Source organism: Schistocerca serialis, chromosome 3, assembly GCF_023864345.2.
Source record: "Schistocerca serialis cubense isolate TAMUIC-IGC-003099 chromosome 3, iqSchSeri2.2, whole genome shotgun sequence".
Lineage (NCBI taxonomy): Eukaryota > Metazoa > Arthropoda > Insecta > Orthoptera > Acrididae > Schistocerca > Schistocerca serialis.
The window spans coordinates 851,154,443-851,174,155 of NC_064640.1; the positions used below are offsets into that span (position 1 = coordinate 851,154,443).

Genomic DNA, 19,713 nt, shown 5'->3' on the forward strand with positions numbered 1-19,713 from the left:
CGAGGATCCTTAAAATTTATTATTGGTCCTTGGTAAATCAAAGTCTGACGCCTGTGCACTGTCTTCTTCATCTGATTCAGCCGAATCAGTTGGAAACCGTAGCCTTCACTGAATTCTTCTTGGACGTATTTTACTATCTTCCTACAATTCTGCTTCACTTTAATTTTTTTGATATCCTATGTCTTTTTCCTAATCAGCCAAGTCATTCAAAATGTCAGACAAGATGCCTGCACCTTCATTGTAAATAATCCTATTGTCTCTTTCATCTGCCATGATGAAAGTGTGCAAGTACTTATAAAAACAAAAAACTTATTGATGTGTGTAACTTATTGTTACCTAAACAAAATACCAACAGAAAGCAAAAGATACTGAAGTGCTGGCGCTGGCCACTGCATCATACTATGCTCATGACACCACTGTAGTGTCACCGACCACTGAGCGATACTATGCAGATGACACCACTCTGGCGTCGCCGGCCATTGACTGCTATTTTGTGCACGACACCACTGTTGTATCACCAGACAACGTAGTGTTAATATTTCTGAATTATGAGAAGGAATTTGTTCTGTCCTGTGATGCAAATAACTAGCCAGGAGGGTGTACTATAAGCAAAGATGTGAATGGGAAAGAGCACCTTGCAGTCTATGCATCAAAACAGTTAAATGAAGCTGCAAAATTACTTGAGTGTGGAAAAGGAAATGTGGAGTTTGATGTGTGGTATCATGTACTTCAGGCGCTATATTTATGCCAGGAAATTCAAAGTCTTAAATGATCACACAGTGTGAAAATGGCTATTAAGCTTGAAGGAGGCTCCAAGCAGGTGGACTTGGTGGGAATTGAAATTAAACGAATTTGACTGGAGGAGATTTATAAGCCAGACAGAAAGCACATAAAATGCAGACAGATTAAGCAGAAAGTTTGGTGTCATATGGACACTTGGCTGTAACCATACAGAATGATAGAAGCTGCTAACTGCTGATGCTGACTTCAAGCTGTGGTGTCACCACCAGACACCACACTTGCTAGGTGGTAGCCTTTAAATCGGCCACGGTCCGATAGTATACGTCAGACCCGCGTGTCGCCGCTATCAGTGATTGCAGACAAAGCGCCGCCACACGGCAGGTCTAGAGAGACTTCCTAGCACTTGCCCCAGTTGTACAGCCGACTGTGCTAGCGATGGTTCACTGACAAATTACGCTCTCATTTGCCGAGATGATAGTTAGCATAGCCTTCAGCTACATCATTTGCTACGACCTAGCAAGGCGCCATTATCATTTGCTATTTATCTTGTGATGCATGTACCGTCAGACTGATGTTTACCAATTATGGATTAAAGTTAAGTATTCCAGAAGCTATGTACTTTTTTTACTAGACTCAGCTCCTTTAACTCTTCCAGACCTCACGCCAGCCTGCGTGAGCTTAAACGCGTGCATTTCGGCTACCTCATAGTTGGCTTGGCTGTCTTGCCAAGTCACAACACAAGCTATTCAAAACATAGCCACAATCTGCCATGCACAATGGAATGCTAGGTAGGCCACTGAAGCTTGAGCCATGCATCATGATGTCTGCTGCATTATGGGAAGAAGTATTGAAAGAAGTTCACAACCACATTCTAACTGGGCACAGAGGTCAAAGAACAATAGATTGTAAGGTTGCTCAACAATATTGGTGAAGAGTGTGAAGACAGGATGTTGACAAGTATGTGAGAAATTGTGTGCTAGGTGCATAGTGTGCTTCATCAGCAAGTACCACTGGTAAAGGGACACCCTCCTCTAACATTACCTTCTTTCAACAGAAGTTATCAATAGCAAAAAAAACTTTCTACCTTATAAACAGGTTAATATTATCTCATCGGTTTAACTAAAAGAATTCCATATGATTTTGTGAATGATGTATTATACTTCACTCTAAAATGTGTAAAAAGACATTATTTTATTGCAATTGATATGTATTAACTGTGTATTTACAGTTAAAATTACTTTTCTTTTGGAAATATTTGAAAACACAAAATAAAATCATGAAATATCTGGCTCACTTAAAATTCCTATTATTAATTGCACAATGTGATAATATTTATTAAATTTGTTTCTGGTCTCATTTATAAAATAATTATATAGCTTTGTGAAAACTCTTCTTTTGTCAAGAAAGTTTGTAAACCCTGTTTTGTAAACTCTTTGGACTGCTGTTAGTACCACAGAATGAAGTAATACTGGGCACAAATCTGATGGAATTGGACATGTTTTTAATTTTGGCAATAAAAATACAATTTTTGGTTTTATGGAAGTGTAAATTGTAAAGACAGTGTGATATAGAGAAATGTGATACAATAAAAAAAGTACAAAAACAGAAATTACACAACAGACTTACTTAACAGTTATCATGTCATCTGAAAACCTACAAAGTCAAAAAATTTAAGCCTCAAGAATCAACCCCTAGATGTGACAAACTGGAGCCAATGATGAGAAAAGAAGGTAAGTAAAAAAGTTTATTTGTCAATCTTACTCCTCTCAAAGCTTATGAAACAAGTCAATTATTTAGAAGAGTGAAAACCAACTGTTGATGTGAGGGAGGGTAATTTTACAATTGGTGGCATGATCAGTTGACTGATAATGAAGTTTTGTCTGTTAGAGAAGGGACAGTGATTTGTGCCTTTTGCAGTTTATATTGAATTTCCCATCACTCAGAGAAAGAAGACCGAGAGCTGCACAGTCAAGTTATAACAACAGTGATGAGATACTTCCAATAATGATGGACCGGATCAATTGAAAGAGGGCTTTACAACTACAATGAGGGACATCAAAAAGGAAAGCTAAGTACAAAGTATTTGTGAAATTAATTTGTTTGTGTACTTGTGTGATTGTTAACAAAATGAAGAGAGATGAGGGCAGGGGTGACGTAGAAGTGAAAGCTGTGGGACCCAGTCAGGACATGTATGAGCCAAGTGAAAATGTAGTCAGCAAAGAAACAATAAAAACTGATATTTTGCAGTTAATTTTGGCAAAGCTAGAGGAAATGAAGACAGATAATAACAGTAAATTTAGTGCATTATTAAGCAGTCAACTGAAATAGGCACGGACAATGATAGAAAATTTACTTCACTACAAGGACAATTAAATGACCTAAAAGCTGAAAACAATAGTAAAATGGATAAGGTACAATACCAAACAGACCAACTTAGTAATCAGGTTTCAGAGCTAAAAAATGGGTTTTCCAAGGGATTAAGAAGTGTGAACAAAAAAGTTGATGTCTTAGAAAATAAATTTATTGTTTTGGAAAATGAGTTAGTTGCCGAGTCTGCAAGACAGATGAAGAATGTTAATGACATCAGAGTTGAACAGAAGGTCATAGCAGAAAAAATGGAAAAGAACTTTAGTAGTTTAAATCAAAGAATTTTAAATGTTGAAAACAGTATGCAAACTAATGTAAATATTTTAGATCAAAAAATTTCAGCAGTTCAGGAAAACTGTATTTACAAAAATCTGCATCAAGCAATAGTGTTGCGTGGCACAACATTCCAATCAAAATTTTTTCTGGAGGACAATTCACATCCAGTAGATCTTCTGCACCACTGTAAAGAGAGTTGTGTGTCCGGCATGAGTGACAGTCAAAAAATTAAATTTGTTAAAAGATGTCTTGAAGGCGAAGCTCTGTCTTGGGTAAATCTAAATTTAAGTCAGTGGGAAACATCTCAAAGTTTCAAAAAAAGTTTTTTAAATAAATTATAGTCAGAAGCTGAACAGGGGAGAATTAAAAGTGAACTTTTGAATGGTCCTCATTATAGGAATTGGGCAGTACCCTGAAAGAGTTTTGTAAGAATCAACTTCAGAAATTTATGCACCTTGATAAACCATTTGATGAAATGGCAATGACTGATGCACTCGAAAGGAGATTACCAAAAAGGTTGCAGTGGGATTTAGTGCACAGAACTGATGATTGCCTTGAACAATTTTTACGGTATGTTGACAGGCTGGATAGGGCAGTAGAAAGAAGCATGTACCAAAATAATCAAAATGAGAGAGATTACAATGGTAATAACTACAGAAACAGAGATAATGGTAGCTTCTATCAGGGTCAAAATGTTAATAGAGACAGAAATTTTTAACATCAGCAGGATAGGAATAATGGGGATAACCAAGGGCAATTTAATAGAAGAAACAATTGTAGATGTAACTACTCAAGAAACAGCAATCCGCCTCAATGAAGGTCCATAGTTTTGGGGCATGGAAACACAAAAAGCATGGGACCTTCAATTTGCACTTTTAATTAGACAATAATGACAGTGTTAATAAAGTGGCACAGATATCTGAAGTTGAACAGAAGGAATATCAGATTTCTCACTTATGTTTTGATAAAAAGTTTTGAGATACTATATTTAATTATAGTGTTGTCAGTACTAATTACAATCCAGAATGTGACACTAATGGGTGTTTTGGTGCAGTATGTACTAAGGATTTCTTCTTTTGCTCAGAAAACAGTGTTATTGATGTATACCAGTCAGGTGATGACTCCACTGGATCTGAACTAGATAGTATATTTTATATAGATGCGAATGAGAGCTGTGAAATGACTGAAATTGCTATGTCTGAGACTGGTAGCTTATTGAGAATGAATGTATGATCATCAATCATAATCACCAATCATAATCATCATCAGGGATTATGATTATGATGATTGTCATGTAGTTGTGGAGTTTAAGAATAATGAAGTTTCAGAGTTATTTGTGAATAAAGGTAAGGTGATGTATGTGATGGTGTAAGTGAGAGTCCTGGAATACCAGTACAGTCAAAGCAGATTTTCATTAATATCACACAGAGTAAGCCAAGAGAAAAAGGTCAAAACATTTTTAAGTTTGTTTTGGACGAGACTGATGGTAACATAGATAAATGTGCATTCTGGAATAAGTTAGCTGTGGTTAGTCAAAATTTATATCCAAATTGGTGGAATGAAGTCAAAGAAGATCTGAGCAGGAAGTGTAATTTTGACAGTAATATATTTTTTGTGTTCCTTCTGCAATAAGTGAGGTCAGTTGCACTATGGAATCCATTCCTTGTCTTTAATCTATACCTGACAAAATGAGTAACCAAAGTGATTCTATGATATCAGCAAAGTTGATTAAACCCTGTAAAAACAGTGTGGATGTATCATTTAACAAAATTGAAAGTGATATTTTACATGAAGTGTCTATTATCAGAGATGATGATTCAGATTTTGGATGTCCATACATTAACATTAAGATTGATCAGTGGGAAGGGAACTGTTTGTTTGAGACAGGTACCAATTTGTGGTATATCTGAACAGTTTAGAGACAAGATCCAGTATAATAAGAATTTTGTGGAAATGTCCATTGCACGTGTAAAGATAGGAGGAACTAGTGGTAAGTAAAGCAAGTATGTAAAATGTTAAGTACTGTTAACTTTTAGTATAGAGGACAAGACCTATGACCATGGATGCTTAATGATCTAGAAGAAAATACACACTACATTTGCAGATTCATAAGACTACATAATTGTGGTGTGTTTATCAAGAATGTAGTATGTAAGATAATGTCATTCCTAGAGTTTTGTCTTATCTATAGGCTGTTCAAATTTATGATGCACTATATAATGATGTTTTGTAATAGATTTGTGCTTTAGAATATGATACATATATGCTATGAGACTACATGAGTAGATCCTTTTGCAATTTTGAAATGGGATAATATACATAATTTGTACTGTAAAAAATAGGAATAGTATGTTAGTATATCTGTGTGTATCACCTTGTTAGTTTATTCTTTCCATTGCAGTTAACTCTGTTTATCAAAGTTTCATGTGTGAACCGTTTTTAAATTTCATCTCACACAAGTAACTGCTTTTGGAAACTTAATAGGGAGAGCATACTCCGTGTGATGTAAAGAAGGTATTGAACAGCATATTTAGTACATAAAACAATGTTTCAGGATTTGGTTGAATGCTAGACTGAAAGTTTGAGAACTTTGAATCAGTATGTACTTTTTTTATCAGTTGTAAATGAGTCTTCTAGGCCTTTATGTATGTAGGTTAGTTTGTATGTCTTCCACACTATTTGCTAGCATAGTCAATATAACAAGATGTACACATGTCTACTTCCATACACTGATATTTATCCTCAAGCTACTTTATTATGTCATCATTTAAAGCTATTTATGACTCTCCCTCTCCCTCCTTTTATGAATCAACATATCCTCAAATACTCTGGTTTATGTGGCTGATTGATTTTGTACTATATTCCTACTCATAATTGAGTATATTCCTCTGGTCTGTACCCATCGTCGTATTTTTAGAATCGGCTCACTCATCGTACACTTAGGCTCTGAATTTTTTCTCGTCTCTTTTTAAGGATTTGAAGGTGTGATTTTATGGATGTATACTTACAATTTGTAATTATAGTCTCTGTACTTATTTCCAGAGTGTAGAGTTGTAATGTTATAGTTTTGACTTTGTATTATTTGTCTTGTAAAAGTATGCTCCACAGATCTCAAAAGCTGAACGCCAAGCCCTGACATATGTATAGATTATGACTTGTATAGCAGATATTTTTCTGTTTTCTGTAATATGTTATGTACCAGATACTTCTATACATCAGTATTCAACCTTTTGGCATCATTTTGTACACCGATTGTCAAACTTTATAGTCTGTCACAAAATATTGTAAACAAACAGTTTCAAAATTTTGTGAAGGGGATACTGTAAAGGGACATCATCCTCTAACATCACCTTTATTCAACAGAAGTTATAGATACCAAAAATACTTTCTACCTTTTGAACAGGTTAATATTGTCTCAGCTATTTAACTAAAAGAATTTCATATGCTTTTGTATATGATGTATTACATTTCAGACTAAAATGCACAAGGAAAAATTATTTCATTACTTTATCACAATCTATATGTATTGACTCTCTATGTACAGTTACAATTGCTTTTCTTTTAGAAATATTTTAAATTACAAAATATCTGGCATACTTAAAATTCCTATTGTTAATTGCACAATCTGACAATATTTATTTCTGGTCTCATCTATAAAATGATATAGCTTGGTGAAGATCCCTCTTTTGTCAAGAAAGTTTGTAAACTCTTTTTGTTTTGTAAAATCTCTTGAATATTTTTAGTACTGCAGAATGAAGTAGTAGTGGGTATGGATCTGATGGAACTGAATGAGATTTTAATTTTGGCAATAACAATGCAATTCTTGGTTTTATGGAAGTGGAAATTGTAAAGACAGTGTGATATCAAAAAATGTGATACAATAAAAGAAGTACAAAAGTAGAAATTACACAGCAGACTTACTTAATAGTTAGCATGTAATTTGAAACCTACAGAGTCAAAAAAATTTAAGCTTCAAGAATCAACGCCTAGATGTGACAAACTAGAGCCAACAATAAGGAAAGAAGATATGTAAAAAAGTTTATTCGTAAATCTTCCTTCTCTCAAAGCTTATGAAACCGGTCAATTATTTATAAGAGCGAAAATCAACTGGTGATGCAAGTGAGGGTAAGATTACACAATTCAATGATTACCAGGGTCACCCAGGCCATTATAGATGGTTGGAATGAACAGTTTTTGGTCCATTGAGCCAAAAATGATGGGCAACCACTCTTTTTTGACTATCATAGACCACTTTTTGTGTTACCTTGCAAAGATTACAAATCAGCTAGCAATTACAGTAGCACAAGCAATTGTGAATAACTGGTTACTGAAGTTTGGTATCCCCAACATGATAATCACTGAACAGGGCACCATCATTATGTCAGAGATAATGAAACAGCCATTACATCCATCACACATCTGGAAACAAAGAACCAGTCCTTGCACCTGCAGTCTAAAGAGAGGACTGAACACATTCACCAAACCATAAATAAGGTGCTGAGCTACTACTTCAACAGTCACCATAATGACTACGATGTTTACTTACCCTGTGTAATGGCTGTGTATAATTGAAAGGTGCACATTAGTGCTGGGTTGTAACCATATAAGGTGACGCATGGAAGAAAGATGCCATAACTTTTTGAGGTATTAAACCTAAGACAGGGAAAAATGGGAAACACATGGAATTATTACAAAGCATTAAAAGATATAAGAAAGTAAATGCAAAAGGCAAGCAATAAGGCATTCGATTGGCAAGAGAAAATGGGACAGTATAAAGTTAAACTGCCAGAGTACAGAGCCAAGTGAAGGGTAGTGTTAACTGGCCCCTATAACCAAAGAGTAAACTGAAGAAATTTATTACGCAATATTATGTGCCATATCAAGCTGTGGAAATGACATCACTAGTAAACATTCCATTGCAGTTTCTGACACACAAACCATTGCTCAGGTGGAGCACAGTTAATCTTTTAAAGGTGCTTCAGATACTACTACCATTGCCAGCACCACTACCTTGAAAGGAGATAGATGGCAAGAGTAAAGGGAAGTAAAGAATCAAACTTGCATGCAGGCTGCACACAAGATACTATATGCTCTTAGGTCACGCACATAAGTGGTTTCTATGTATATTTTATGAATATTTTTTGTATGATTTATTGTATGGGAGATATGGAGTACATGATAAACTTCGTGGTAGATTCTGTTGTGTTTGTATAGTTTTCTTATTTTTCTGTTAGTGTTTTCACTTTGATCTGTTTTCTAATAATAGGCTTGGTATGAAGTGCAATACAGGAGTGGAACACATGTATATCAGCAATACAGAATGAGTTATATCATGTCTGGTGTATAACAATGGACCATGGGCAGTGTTCTCATGAGGGGGACATAGGGTGATGCAGATTCCATTTCCCCAGGTGGTGTTGCCACCAAAAATGGGCATGAGTGCAGTCTTTGCAAGCAATTTTGGTTACTTGCAATATTTTACTTGTGCATGAATTTTTCTTGGGATAAGGTGTTCATTTCTTGTGCTTTCATGTCAAGAAGAGTATGCTTGGATTATGGGAACCATTCCAAACTGTTGTATTTTTTGTGCATTTTTATTGTTATTTGTACTGTTTATGTAGTGAGTTATGGGTTGTGTATTCAGTTTGAGGGTGTATCCAAAATTATGTTTGTTTGTTCTAAATAGTGGAAAGCTCTGGAGAAGTACACACAACTAAGGACACATGAGGTGATGCTGATCTCCAAACAAAGGCGATGCTATGTGTTAGTGTTAGTGGATGAGATTTGTCAATGGCAGAGAGGATGGGTTACAATATGCCTAACTCAGATGCTCCAGACTGACACAAAGGTGTGTGAGAGTTATTTTTAGGTTGGTTAGTTGGTTGGTTGGTTGGTTGGTTAGTTGGTTGGTTGGTTGGGGTTGAAGGGACTAAACAGCAAGGTCATCAGTCCCTTGTTTCAAATGTGGTCCATTCAGACAGTCTGACATCTCAGAAAAGTCAGAAAGATGAAAGAAAAAGGCTGAAAAAACGTAAAAGTGCAGTCGTGCCGTCAATGGTAAAAACAAAATGAGGGAAGTCAGCAAGAGAGCAACTCCAAGGCTATGCTAGAAGCAGGAAATATCCCGCCTCTGAATGCTTTTAAATAGCAGGTGGTCTTGCCTCTACTGCATCAACCACTAGAATGTAGATGTGTGTACTGGAAAAGGAGACTAACTAATTCTAAAAAGTGATAAAAACAGAGTAAAAGGGAAAGAAAAGAGGATATTGGCCCTGCCCCAACACCAGAGTGAGGTTAAAAACCTTAAAACTGAGAATAAAAACCACTTTCATGGAGGAAACTGAGAACCAGTTCGACCATCTGGGACCTGTCAGCCAACATTAAAGGTAAAGTGTGGGGAAGTCTGTACTTAGTCAGAGCCAAAAGAAGGCGGCATTCCACCAAAATGCTGAGACCAAGGGATGGCAGGAAAAACTCTGGTCAATAGCCAGAAGGCCACTCATTAAGTCCGTACATAACAAAACATGGTTGCGTTGGGACTGTTTAATAAAGGTAAGGGCCTGGGAAACTGCCATCAATTCTGCAGTATACACCCCACATGTAAGTGGGAGGAGATGATATTCCATGCCAACAGAGGATATGAGGGCATATCCCACATGATCATCAGATTTAGAGCCATCAGTGTAAAAAACAACAGCATCCAGAAACTCCCATAAAATTTGGCGGAAAAAACAACAGAACACCATTGCGGGAGTGGAATCTTTCGTACCTCGAAGGAGCAGGTGGGTGATGCCCATGGTCTGAGAACAAGATAGAATAGGAAGGATGAGTGAGAGAGGAATGGACAGCGATTGCATAAGAAACCAAAAGCTGGGACCGCCGAACAGAAAGGGTGATGGGGGGGGGGGGGGGGGGGGGGATCCCAACTTCCACCAGGAGTTTATCAACAGGGCTAGTACGGACGGCACCGGTGGCCAAACTGATACCACAATGGTGGACCGGATCCAGGAGGTACAGTGTGGAAGGAGCAGCTGAACCATAATCTTGACAACCATAGTCAAAGCGAGACAGCACTAAAGCCTGATAAAGGCGGAGAAGGATGGAGCAGTCCGCACCCCAAGAGCTGTGGTCAAGGAAGCGAAGGACATTGAGTTCACGGAAACATCCTACCTTCAGGAGTCTGATATGGGGCAGCCAAGTGAGCTTGCTGTCGAAAAGAAGACCCAGGAAATGAAACTGTGGGACCACAGGCAATTGTTGTGCATCATGATAGAGCTCCAGATCGGGGTAGATCGTAGTACGGCGACAGAAGTGGACCACCCATAGTTTTAAAGAAGAGAATTGAAACCCATGCGAGGGAGTCCATGCAGAGGCACGCCGTATAGCTCCCTGGAGCTGCCGCTCTGCAGAGGCCATCGAAGAGGAACTAACCCAAATGCAGAAATCATCCACATACAGAGCAGGGGGTGACCAAAGAACTGACAGAGGCCACAAGGCCATCAACAGCAATGAGGAAAAGTACTACACTCAATACGGAACCCTGTGGGATGCCATTATCCTGGGTCTGTGGAGAACAAAAAACAGTACCAACCCAAACCCTGAACGACCGATGGAACAGAAACTGGCAGATAAAAATCGAGAGTGGGCCTGGAAGACCCCACTGATGACGTGTAAGTAAAATGTGATCGCGCCAAGCCGTGTCATAGGCCTTGCGAAAGTTGAAAAATACTGCAACCAAATGGGGTGCTGGGAAAAAGCCTGCGAAACTGTGGATTCCAAGTGAAGTAAACGATCAATCAGAGACCACCCCTCTTGGAAACCACACTGGTAAGTGGACAATAGACCCCGAGATTCGAGGATCCAAGTGAGCCCACGGGCTACCATCCATTCAAGTAACTTGCAAACAACATTTGTCAGGCTAATTGGCCAGTAGCTTTCGACAAAGGGGGGTTCTTGCCAGTCTTAAGGACAGGAACCATGATGCTATCCCTCCACTGAGAACGGAAGTCACCCTGGAGCCAAATACGGTTAAACACACAGAGAAGATGTTGCCGTTGAGGAGCACTGAGATGTTGAAGCAGTTAATTATGAATGGAGTCTGTGCCAGAGGCCGTATAATGAGAAGAATAAAGAGTGGAAAGAAGTTCCCATTCAGTAAAAGGTTTGTTGTAAGATTCTGATTGACAAGGGGTAAAACATAATGTGGAAGCTTCGGCCCGCTGTTTCTGGTGAAGGAAAGCAGCCAGATAGGAGGCTGATGCTGATGCTGTTGCAAAATTGGTCACAAGATGTTCCATGAGAATCAACGGGTCTATGCAAAGGCCATCCAGGACGTGAAGGCCTGGGAGGGTGGACAGCAACCTTGGAGAGAGTGAAGTGTAGCCCATACCCATGACATAGGGACAGTAGAACCGAGGGAAGGAACAAAGCTTTCCCAACACATCCATTTGCTCTATTTGATTAAGTAAAGGGGCTTTAGCACGAAGGCATTTAAAGTTAATAAGATTGGCAACAGATGGGTGCCTCTTAAGGTGTTGCAAAGCTTGACTGCGATCACGGATGGCAATGGCAATTGCCATACTCCACCACAGGACTTGCTTGACAGTGATCACGAATGTCAATGGCAATGGCCGTACTCCACCATGGGACTTGCCGGCGGCATGATGGTCCACTTGAGCGCAGTACAGCAAGGCTAGCAGCGCGAACAATTGCATCAGACACATCACATAGGACGTCATCAATACAACCTGACAAACATGGAGAAAAAACGAACTGTGCAGTATATAGAGGCCAATCGGCACATTGGAAAGACCAACCTAGATAGATAGATAGATAGATAGATAGAAAGATAGATGTTCTGCAAGAAACTGGTCTATGAGAAGACCCTATCTAGATGGAAATGCACTGCCCCACACGGGATGATGAGCAACCCCGAGAAAGAGGAAGGGAGGAGGAAGTTGCTGAAGAAGGGCAGTTAAGGCAGCAGGTGTAAGAGTCCTGTCAGGAGGGAGCTTAAGATTGCAAACCGTGACCTCAGAGTCGAGGTGAACCCTAACAGCAACCGCTTCCAATGTAGTTTGAAGAGGAATCCACAACGTCCGTACGGACCAACGTACAAAAACCACCAGAGGCCCGCAGGGGGCCGACCCGATTTCAACAGAAAACATGGAACCCACAGATGGTCAGTGAGTGATCATCAGTAAATTGAGATTCCTGTAGAAGCACAAAAGCTGTAGAGTAAGACGAAACAAGGGATATCAATTCTGGAAGCTGATGGTGGTATCCATTACAATTCCACTGGCTAACCGCAGAATGATGATTCAAATGGGGGTTGAACAGGCTAAAGCCAGTCATGCCACCGGGTCACCACTTGTCACCGACAAGGAGGGGCGACACCCACGAACAACAGATCAGAATCAGGATGCAAAGGTGGGGATGGGACCTCTGGTGACACCAGAGGCTCCTTGTCCCAGAACTTATGTCTCTTCTTCTTTTCTGTTTTAGATCATGGAGGGCTGTGTGGCATAAAGGAGCCAGCTGCAGCAAGATCGGGAACAGAAAGAGATCAGGTGACCTGGGGGCCCACAGACCATGGTTCTCGTGGTCATCTCGTGGCAGCAGACCTTTGACCTGGAAGGTGCCGGTAAGGGGCATCCCAGGAGGGGCGCCCTTGACCGGCAAACGCCGAGGAAATGGGACACGTATAGGCTGGTGAGGGGGAACAGCGCCCAGAGGAGAAGATGTGGGAGCCGCAGGGGAGGGGGAGGAGAGGGGTTCGGGACTGGCGTAAGGGAGGCGCAGGAAGGGCTGAAGATTTAACTAAAGCATAGCTAGACGTCATGGACACAGGGTGAAGACGTGCATACTTCTTACGAGCCTCGGTGTAGGTTAAATGGTCAAGGGACTTCTACTCTTGTATCTTCTTATGAACTGGGCAATCTGGTGAACATGGAGAATGATTGGCATGGCAATTAACACACACAGGAGGGGGAACACAGGAACTCCTCTCAGGGAGTGGATGTCCACAGTCACCACAGGGAGGGGCCTGCGAACAGCGGGAAGACTAGTGCCCAAAATTCAAGCACCTAAAACATCTCATAGGTGATGGGATGTATGGCTTCACATCACATTAATAAATAATGATCTTTACTTTTTCAGGGAGCTTATCCCCTTCGAAGGCCAGGATAAAGACACCAGTATCAATGCAATTGTCCTTCGGACCCTTCTGAACACGCCAAACAAAGTGAACACCCTGCCAGCTGAGATTGTCCCGTAGTTTCTCATCAGTTTTAAGGATAAGGTCCCTGTGAAGAATCACACCTTGAACCATGTTTAGATACTGTTGGGGGGTGATGGACACAGGAATTGTGCCAAGATGGGTACAGGCACGAAGGGCCACAGACTGGGCAGCTGAAGCAGTTTTTATCAACAACGAACATGACTGCATCTTTCTCAGAGAGTCCAATTCGTCAAACTTGTCTTCAATGTGTTCCACAAAAAAGAAAGGTTTGGTATCGGTGACAGTATCCCCATCAGTCCTGGTGCAAACTAGATAGTGGGGGAAAGGTTTCGCTCCTAGCTGATGAGCCTGACCCTCCTCCCAGGGGGTAGCCATGGATAGGAAGGCCGAAGGAGCAGGAGAAGCAGCACTAAAAGAATCAGTTCCACGCAGAGAGATGGCTGCAGAAGAATGGCCAGAGTTCTGGACCTGTATGCGTTTCATTTGCATAGCGTTCGCCCTGATACCACCCACTCCAATCAGGGGCTCTCGCAATGGGCGCCACCCAGCCACAACAAGGGCTGTCTGGCACGGTGGCCATTGCCAGGAGTTCTGATGCTCCAGGACAACAAGCAACCACTCCTAGGCTTACACGAGGAGGTCACAGCTCAGGTATCAGAAGTGTGATCCCTGTGTGTTCAGGGGGCTCAACCAAAAGGGTACATAGCGACCCCACCACACGGGCTGCCTACCGTGCAGGCTATGCATCCTAGCATCAGACAACGATATGAAAGAAAAGGTGGAATGAACTAGGAGGGCACATGTCGAAGACACTAGGTAAGGCACTCTTCCCCAAATTGCTCACACTATGGAACTGAAGTTTAGTAATGGAGGTCAAACCCCAGAAGGGAACCAGGGAACGCCAAAAGGATGAAGTGATTATCCAACAAAACCAAACTGCAAAGCCAACAGAACCAGGAGGATAACAGGGCCAACTTAAAAAAGGACACCAAGAGAGGGAGAGGAGAGGGGGAAGGGGAAGGAGCAAGGAGAGGAAAGGAAGGATAGGGCACGGAAATGCAGCCCTGGAAAGAAGGAAGGCTGCAATAGCTTGGGGCCCCATGCTCGCCATGCACGTACTCAAGGAAGGACCGTGAGGCCCATTGGGGGGGGGTTATTTTTAGGGATAAAAGATGCCTTAGGATGCCAAAGGGATGTCATGGCACTGTATCCTTACTTTCAAAGTTCTGGAATGTATTATATCTAATCCATATTTACAACCAAAATAGTTGTTATAAACTGCTATGAGCAAGGATGACAGAAAGGGAGGATGAGGCTAAAATTATGAGGTAGTGTGCTACTGGTAAATGGTACAACTTGTGGCATAGCAGGAACTGCCTTACAGCTAATATCAATGGAACCACTATAATGAATATGATACAGCCATTATTGTATTAGCTGAAAAAAAAACTACTGAAACTACTACCAATCCAGACTTAAACTTACATAAGCAGCCCTTAAAACCTGACTTCCTTTCACTGGTTAAGCTTACAGCTACACAGAAATCATGCATTACTGCAGAGCAGGTGCTCCAGCATGTGTGGCAACACCATGATCAGTTATTCATAAAAAACATGACACAATGTCCTGGTGTCTGGTATCACCATGGTTGTGACTACTGTGTGTTACTTGTATCTACTTTAAGTGGGAAACTGCCTGATTCCTTTAGCTTTTATTATGACTACCAGTAAACTGTGTTAATATTCGGAAACAGTACTTAAGTTAGTAAACAGCAAATGAACAAAGTGGTTCACACTGAACCTGAGAAGAGAGAAGTGGAGAATATCGGACATATATGAAACATCTATTAAGATTTTCTTTATAAATGTTAACATATCACAACTGGAGAGACTGAATCTGAAAGTGGAAGGTAGTGCTCTACCATGGCTTTGCCTGGTGTAGCAAACAACTGCTGTGTTCATTCAGCAGAATGATGTCATGAGGAGGGAAGCGTACATCAGCTCAATAATTAGGTGATATGGCACAAGAGTGCATATTCAGCACTCAAGAACATGTATTCAGTACACTGAAAATGGAGAAGATGCCAGCCATCATCTACAGAAGTCCAGAAGTTGAAGTTATGATGCCTCCCTACTCCAGTAGAGCTTCTGGAGGAGCTAGCAAGATAGGAAAACCATGGCAAATGAAGTCAGTTTCCCAATGATTAAGTCTGACAATAGCAACCTGTTGTGACTTACAGGTCAGGACTGCTGTCGTTTGAGAAACACTATCCAGCCCAGCTCATCTACATACATACACACCCCTCTCCCCCCACACACACACACACAAAACCTAATTTAGTCCATCAGTCTCAGTAGCATTAATCTGCACACAGAAGGCCCAGTTACGCAGTTTATGCTGGCCACTAGCTATGAAAAGAAATTTGCTTGCAATCAAAGATGAAGCAACCAGCCATTGCTGTCAGACTTTGCTGTCAAGAGCTGCAGGCCTCTGCTTGAGCTGAGCCTGTATGCATTTTACTGGTTGACTACCATCTGCCAACAGCCACCTCCCTGGTGGGCCATGGTTTTGAGGCTGGTGATCTAGCTACCCTTGCATCACTGCCCTCTGTGGACACATGTAATTGCTGTTCACTGCTCAGAACAGGCACATGCCATTGTCATCAGTCATCCCAGTGGCTGCAGTTTAACCCCACCTACTCCATTGAATTCTCTGGCGGGTCATAAAAGCAAGTGAGAACTAAGGTGGCTTCCTACTCCCTGTCACCTGTAGCCATTACTGCCTTGCATCAGCACTCTGCTGCTGTGCTGATTTGCTGATTACAGCATGATGGGTTACCATCGTACTGTGTGCCACCCTGGACCACCCTCCTTGCAGACAACTGCTGATGCCAGCACACTTTAGCAGCTATTGTCACCTACATCATGGATGCAAATGACACTTCCCTGATGCCATCACTGTAACTGTTATGAATAAAAGACTTTCTCAATCAGGAACATTTATCTGATGGGTCACCATACAACAACTGCTACCACCAGCACTGCAGACATGCTAGAACAGGGAAACTGCACTACAGTCTGAAATATCAGCAGCCCAATTCACTTGCCAGCTCAGGGGTGATGCTCTACTGCTCATCATGGGTACAGCACTGACCTGTGCAAGTGATGTCACAAATGTAAACAATGTGTGCCAATGCCATCATAGCCAATCTACTTACTGCTTCCCTTTTATATCTTTTGACAGATAACTACTGTCTGGTTTCTATGAAAGTTGTAGACAGCCTGCAGTTCCACGTGTTTTATCCACACTACCTTCAGAAATGTAGTTTTGTCTTCCAAGGTAAGCCCTAAGCCACAGACTCAGTATCACTTCATGTGTTCTTATATTCTTCCAGGAAGATGTATAAATATGATAGTACAGGATCTTTGGCTGACAGTCTCATCTTGCATAAATATGTTGTTATTGTTATTGATGTTACTTTTAATTATTAATAATCGAGAAACAATTATTTATATTCTACTATTACTAGTATTAATGAATGATTAGTAATTGTTAAGATCAATAATAATAATAATAATAATATTAATAATAATAATAATAATAATATGCCAGTCGTAAAAGGCAATGAAAAGAACAAACCACTAACAGGGCTAACCCCCCCTTTTAGTGTGATTAGTTGGTTCAGGACAGAACTAATGAAGCCTCGGACAAGTGCTGTCATGGTCGGGGACGACGCTTGAACCCTATGCCCATCCACAATGGTAATGACACTGCTAGCCACACGGAAAATGATTTAAATCCAAATAGAGGTGTTTTGCAGGATATGCTTCCTGCAACCACCCTAGAAGGAAAACAAAGACAGAGGATGAGATGGTCTGATGAAGTTAACCGACACCTCATGTTCTGTTATTACCAAGCAACATACTTAGGAACCAACACAACTGGATATAGATCACAAGTATACACAACATTTATTACCAGATACCCAGAATTAAAATTCTTAACAGAACGACTAGCTGATCAGATCCATGTAATAATAAAAAATAACAGGATACCCCAGTCAGAATTAGAAAACATCAAGCATCAAGTACAACAAATACTGGAACAAAATAATATGCAATCAGAAGAAGAATAAAATACAGTAATGGACTCAAACATCCCAGAGCAAACAAACAAAGAACACCACGCATCAATTAAACAATCAGAGGAAAACGAAATCTTAAGACAGCCACCAGAACAAGCACAAATAGAACACGAAGTGACACACATGTTAGATATAGATGAAAAATTTCAGCTGACATATACAGAATACAAAGACACAAACACAGACATTAGACCATTCTTGCATAGACCACCAAATAACCCACAAGTCGAAACAACAATAACAACTATCGACACAATCATACACAACAAAATAAATGCAAATACAACTATGGAAGAGTTACAACTACTGGTTTATATAGGAGCACTCACTACACTAAATATACACACTAGGCAGAGATCAGAACCAACCAACACACAGAAGAAACCCACAAAACCAGCTTGGCAACACAGGCTACAGATTAGAATAGAATAACTGAGAAGAGACATCGGACAGCTAACACAATTTATAAGAAATGAAATATCAGACAAAAAATGAAAAAGGTTAGGTAAAATCTCACAACAAGAACTGATAGGGCAATTAAATGAAAAGAAGCAGAAATTACAAGCATTGGCGAAACGACTTAGAAGATACAAAAAAAGTAAAAATAGAAGGAAACAAAACCAAATATTCAACACAAACCAAAAGAAATTTTATCAGACAATAGATAACACACACATTAAAATAGACAACCAACCAAACATAACAGACATGGAACATTTCTGGAGCAACATATGGTCAAACCCAGAACAACATAACAGACATGCACGGTGGATACAAGAAGAAACAGACACATACAAGATGATACCACAAATGCCTGAAGTGATAATTTTGCAACATGAAGTCACCCGAGCAATTAATTCTATGCACAATTGGAAAGCCCCTGGAAAAGATAAAATAGCAAATTTCTGGCTAAAGAAGTTCACCTCAACACATTCACATCTAACTAAATTATTTAACAGTTACATTGCAGACCCATACACATTCCCTGATACACTTACACATGGAATAACTTATCTGAAACCTAAAGATCAAGCAGACACAGCAAACCCAGCAAAATATCGCCCCATAACATGCCTACCAACAATATACAAAATATTAACTTCAGTCATTACACAGAAATTAATGACACATACAACACAGAACAAAATTATAAATGAAGAACAAAAAGGCTGCTGCAAAGGAGCACGAGGATGTAAAGAGCAATTGATAATAGATGCAGAGGTGACATATCAAGCTAAAACTAAACAAAGGTCACTACATTACGCATACATTGATTACCAAAAAGCTTTTGATAGTGTACCCCACTCATGGTTACTACAAATATTGGAAATATACAAAGTAGATCCTAAATTGATACAGTTCCTAAACATAGTAATGAAAAATTGGAGAACCACACTTAATATCCAAGCAAATTCAAATAATATCATGTCACAGACAAAACAGATTAAGTGTGGAATATACTAAGGAGATTCATTAAGTCCTTTCTGTTTCTGCCTTGCTCTGAACCCACTATCCAACATGCTAAATAATACACATTATGGATATAATATTACTGGTACATACCAACACAAAATCACACATCTGCTATACATGGATGATCTAAAACTACTGGCAGCAACAAATCAACAACTCAACCAATTACTAAAGATAACAGAAGTATTCAGCAATGATATAAATATGGCTTTCGGAACAGACAAATGTACGAAAAATGGCATAGTCAAGGGAAAACACACTGAAAGTATGCAGTCATGTGAAACCAGGAGCACCAATGTGGGAAATTATTAGGGACGTTTTACGGGACCAACAAGACAACAAAAATCATCATGTTGTATTAATTGGAGGAGCAAATGACGTGTATTGTAACGAGTTAGCTAATGCTATTATCAGTCTCAAAAGTGCCTTCAGCTCATTAGAAAACTAAAAAGTAACTGTTATTGGTATACCT

General features: G+C 40.0%; 1 long non-coding RNA gene across 1 annotated transcript in view; it reads left to right on the plus strand.

Moving 5' to 3' along the window:
- The window catches only part of LOC126470969 (uncharacterized), a 151,706-nt gene that overhangs the window by 32,609 nt on the left and 99,384 nt on the right, over positions 1–19,713 (plus strand). The window lies entirely within an intron of this gene.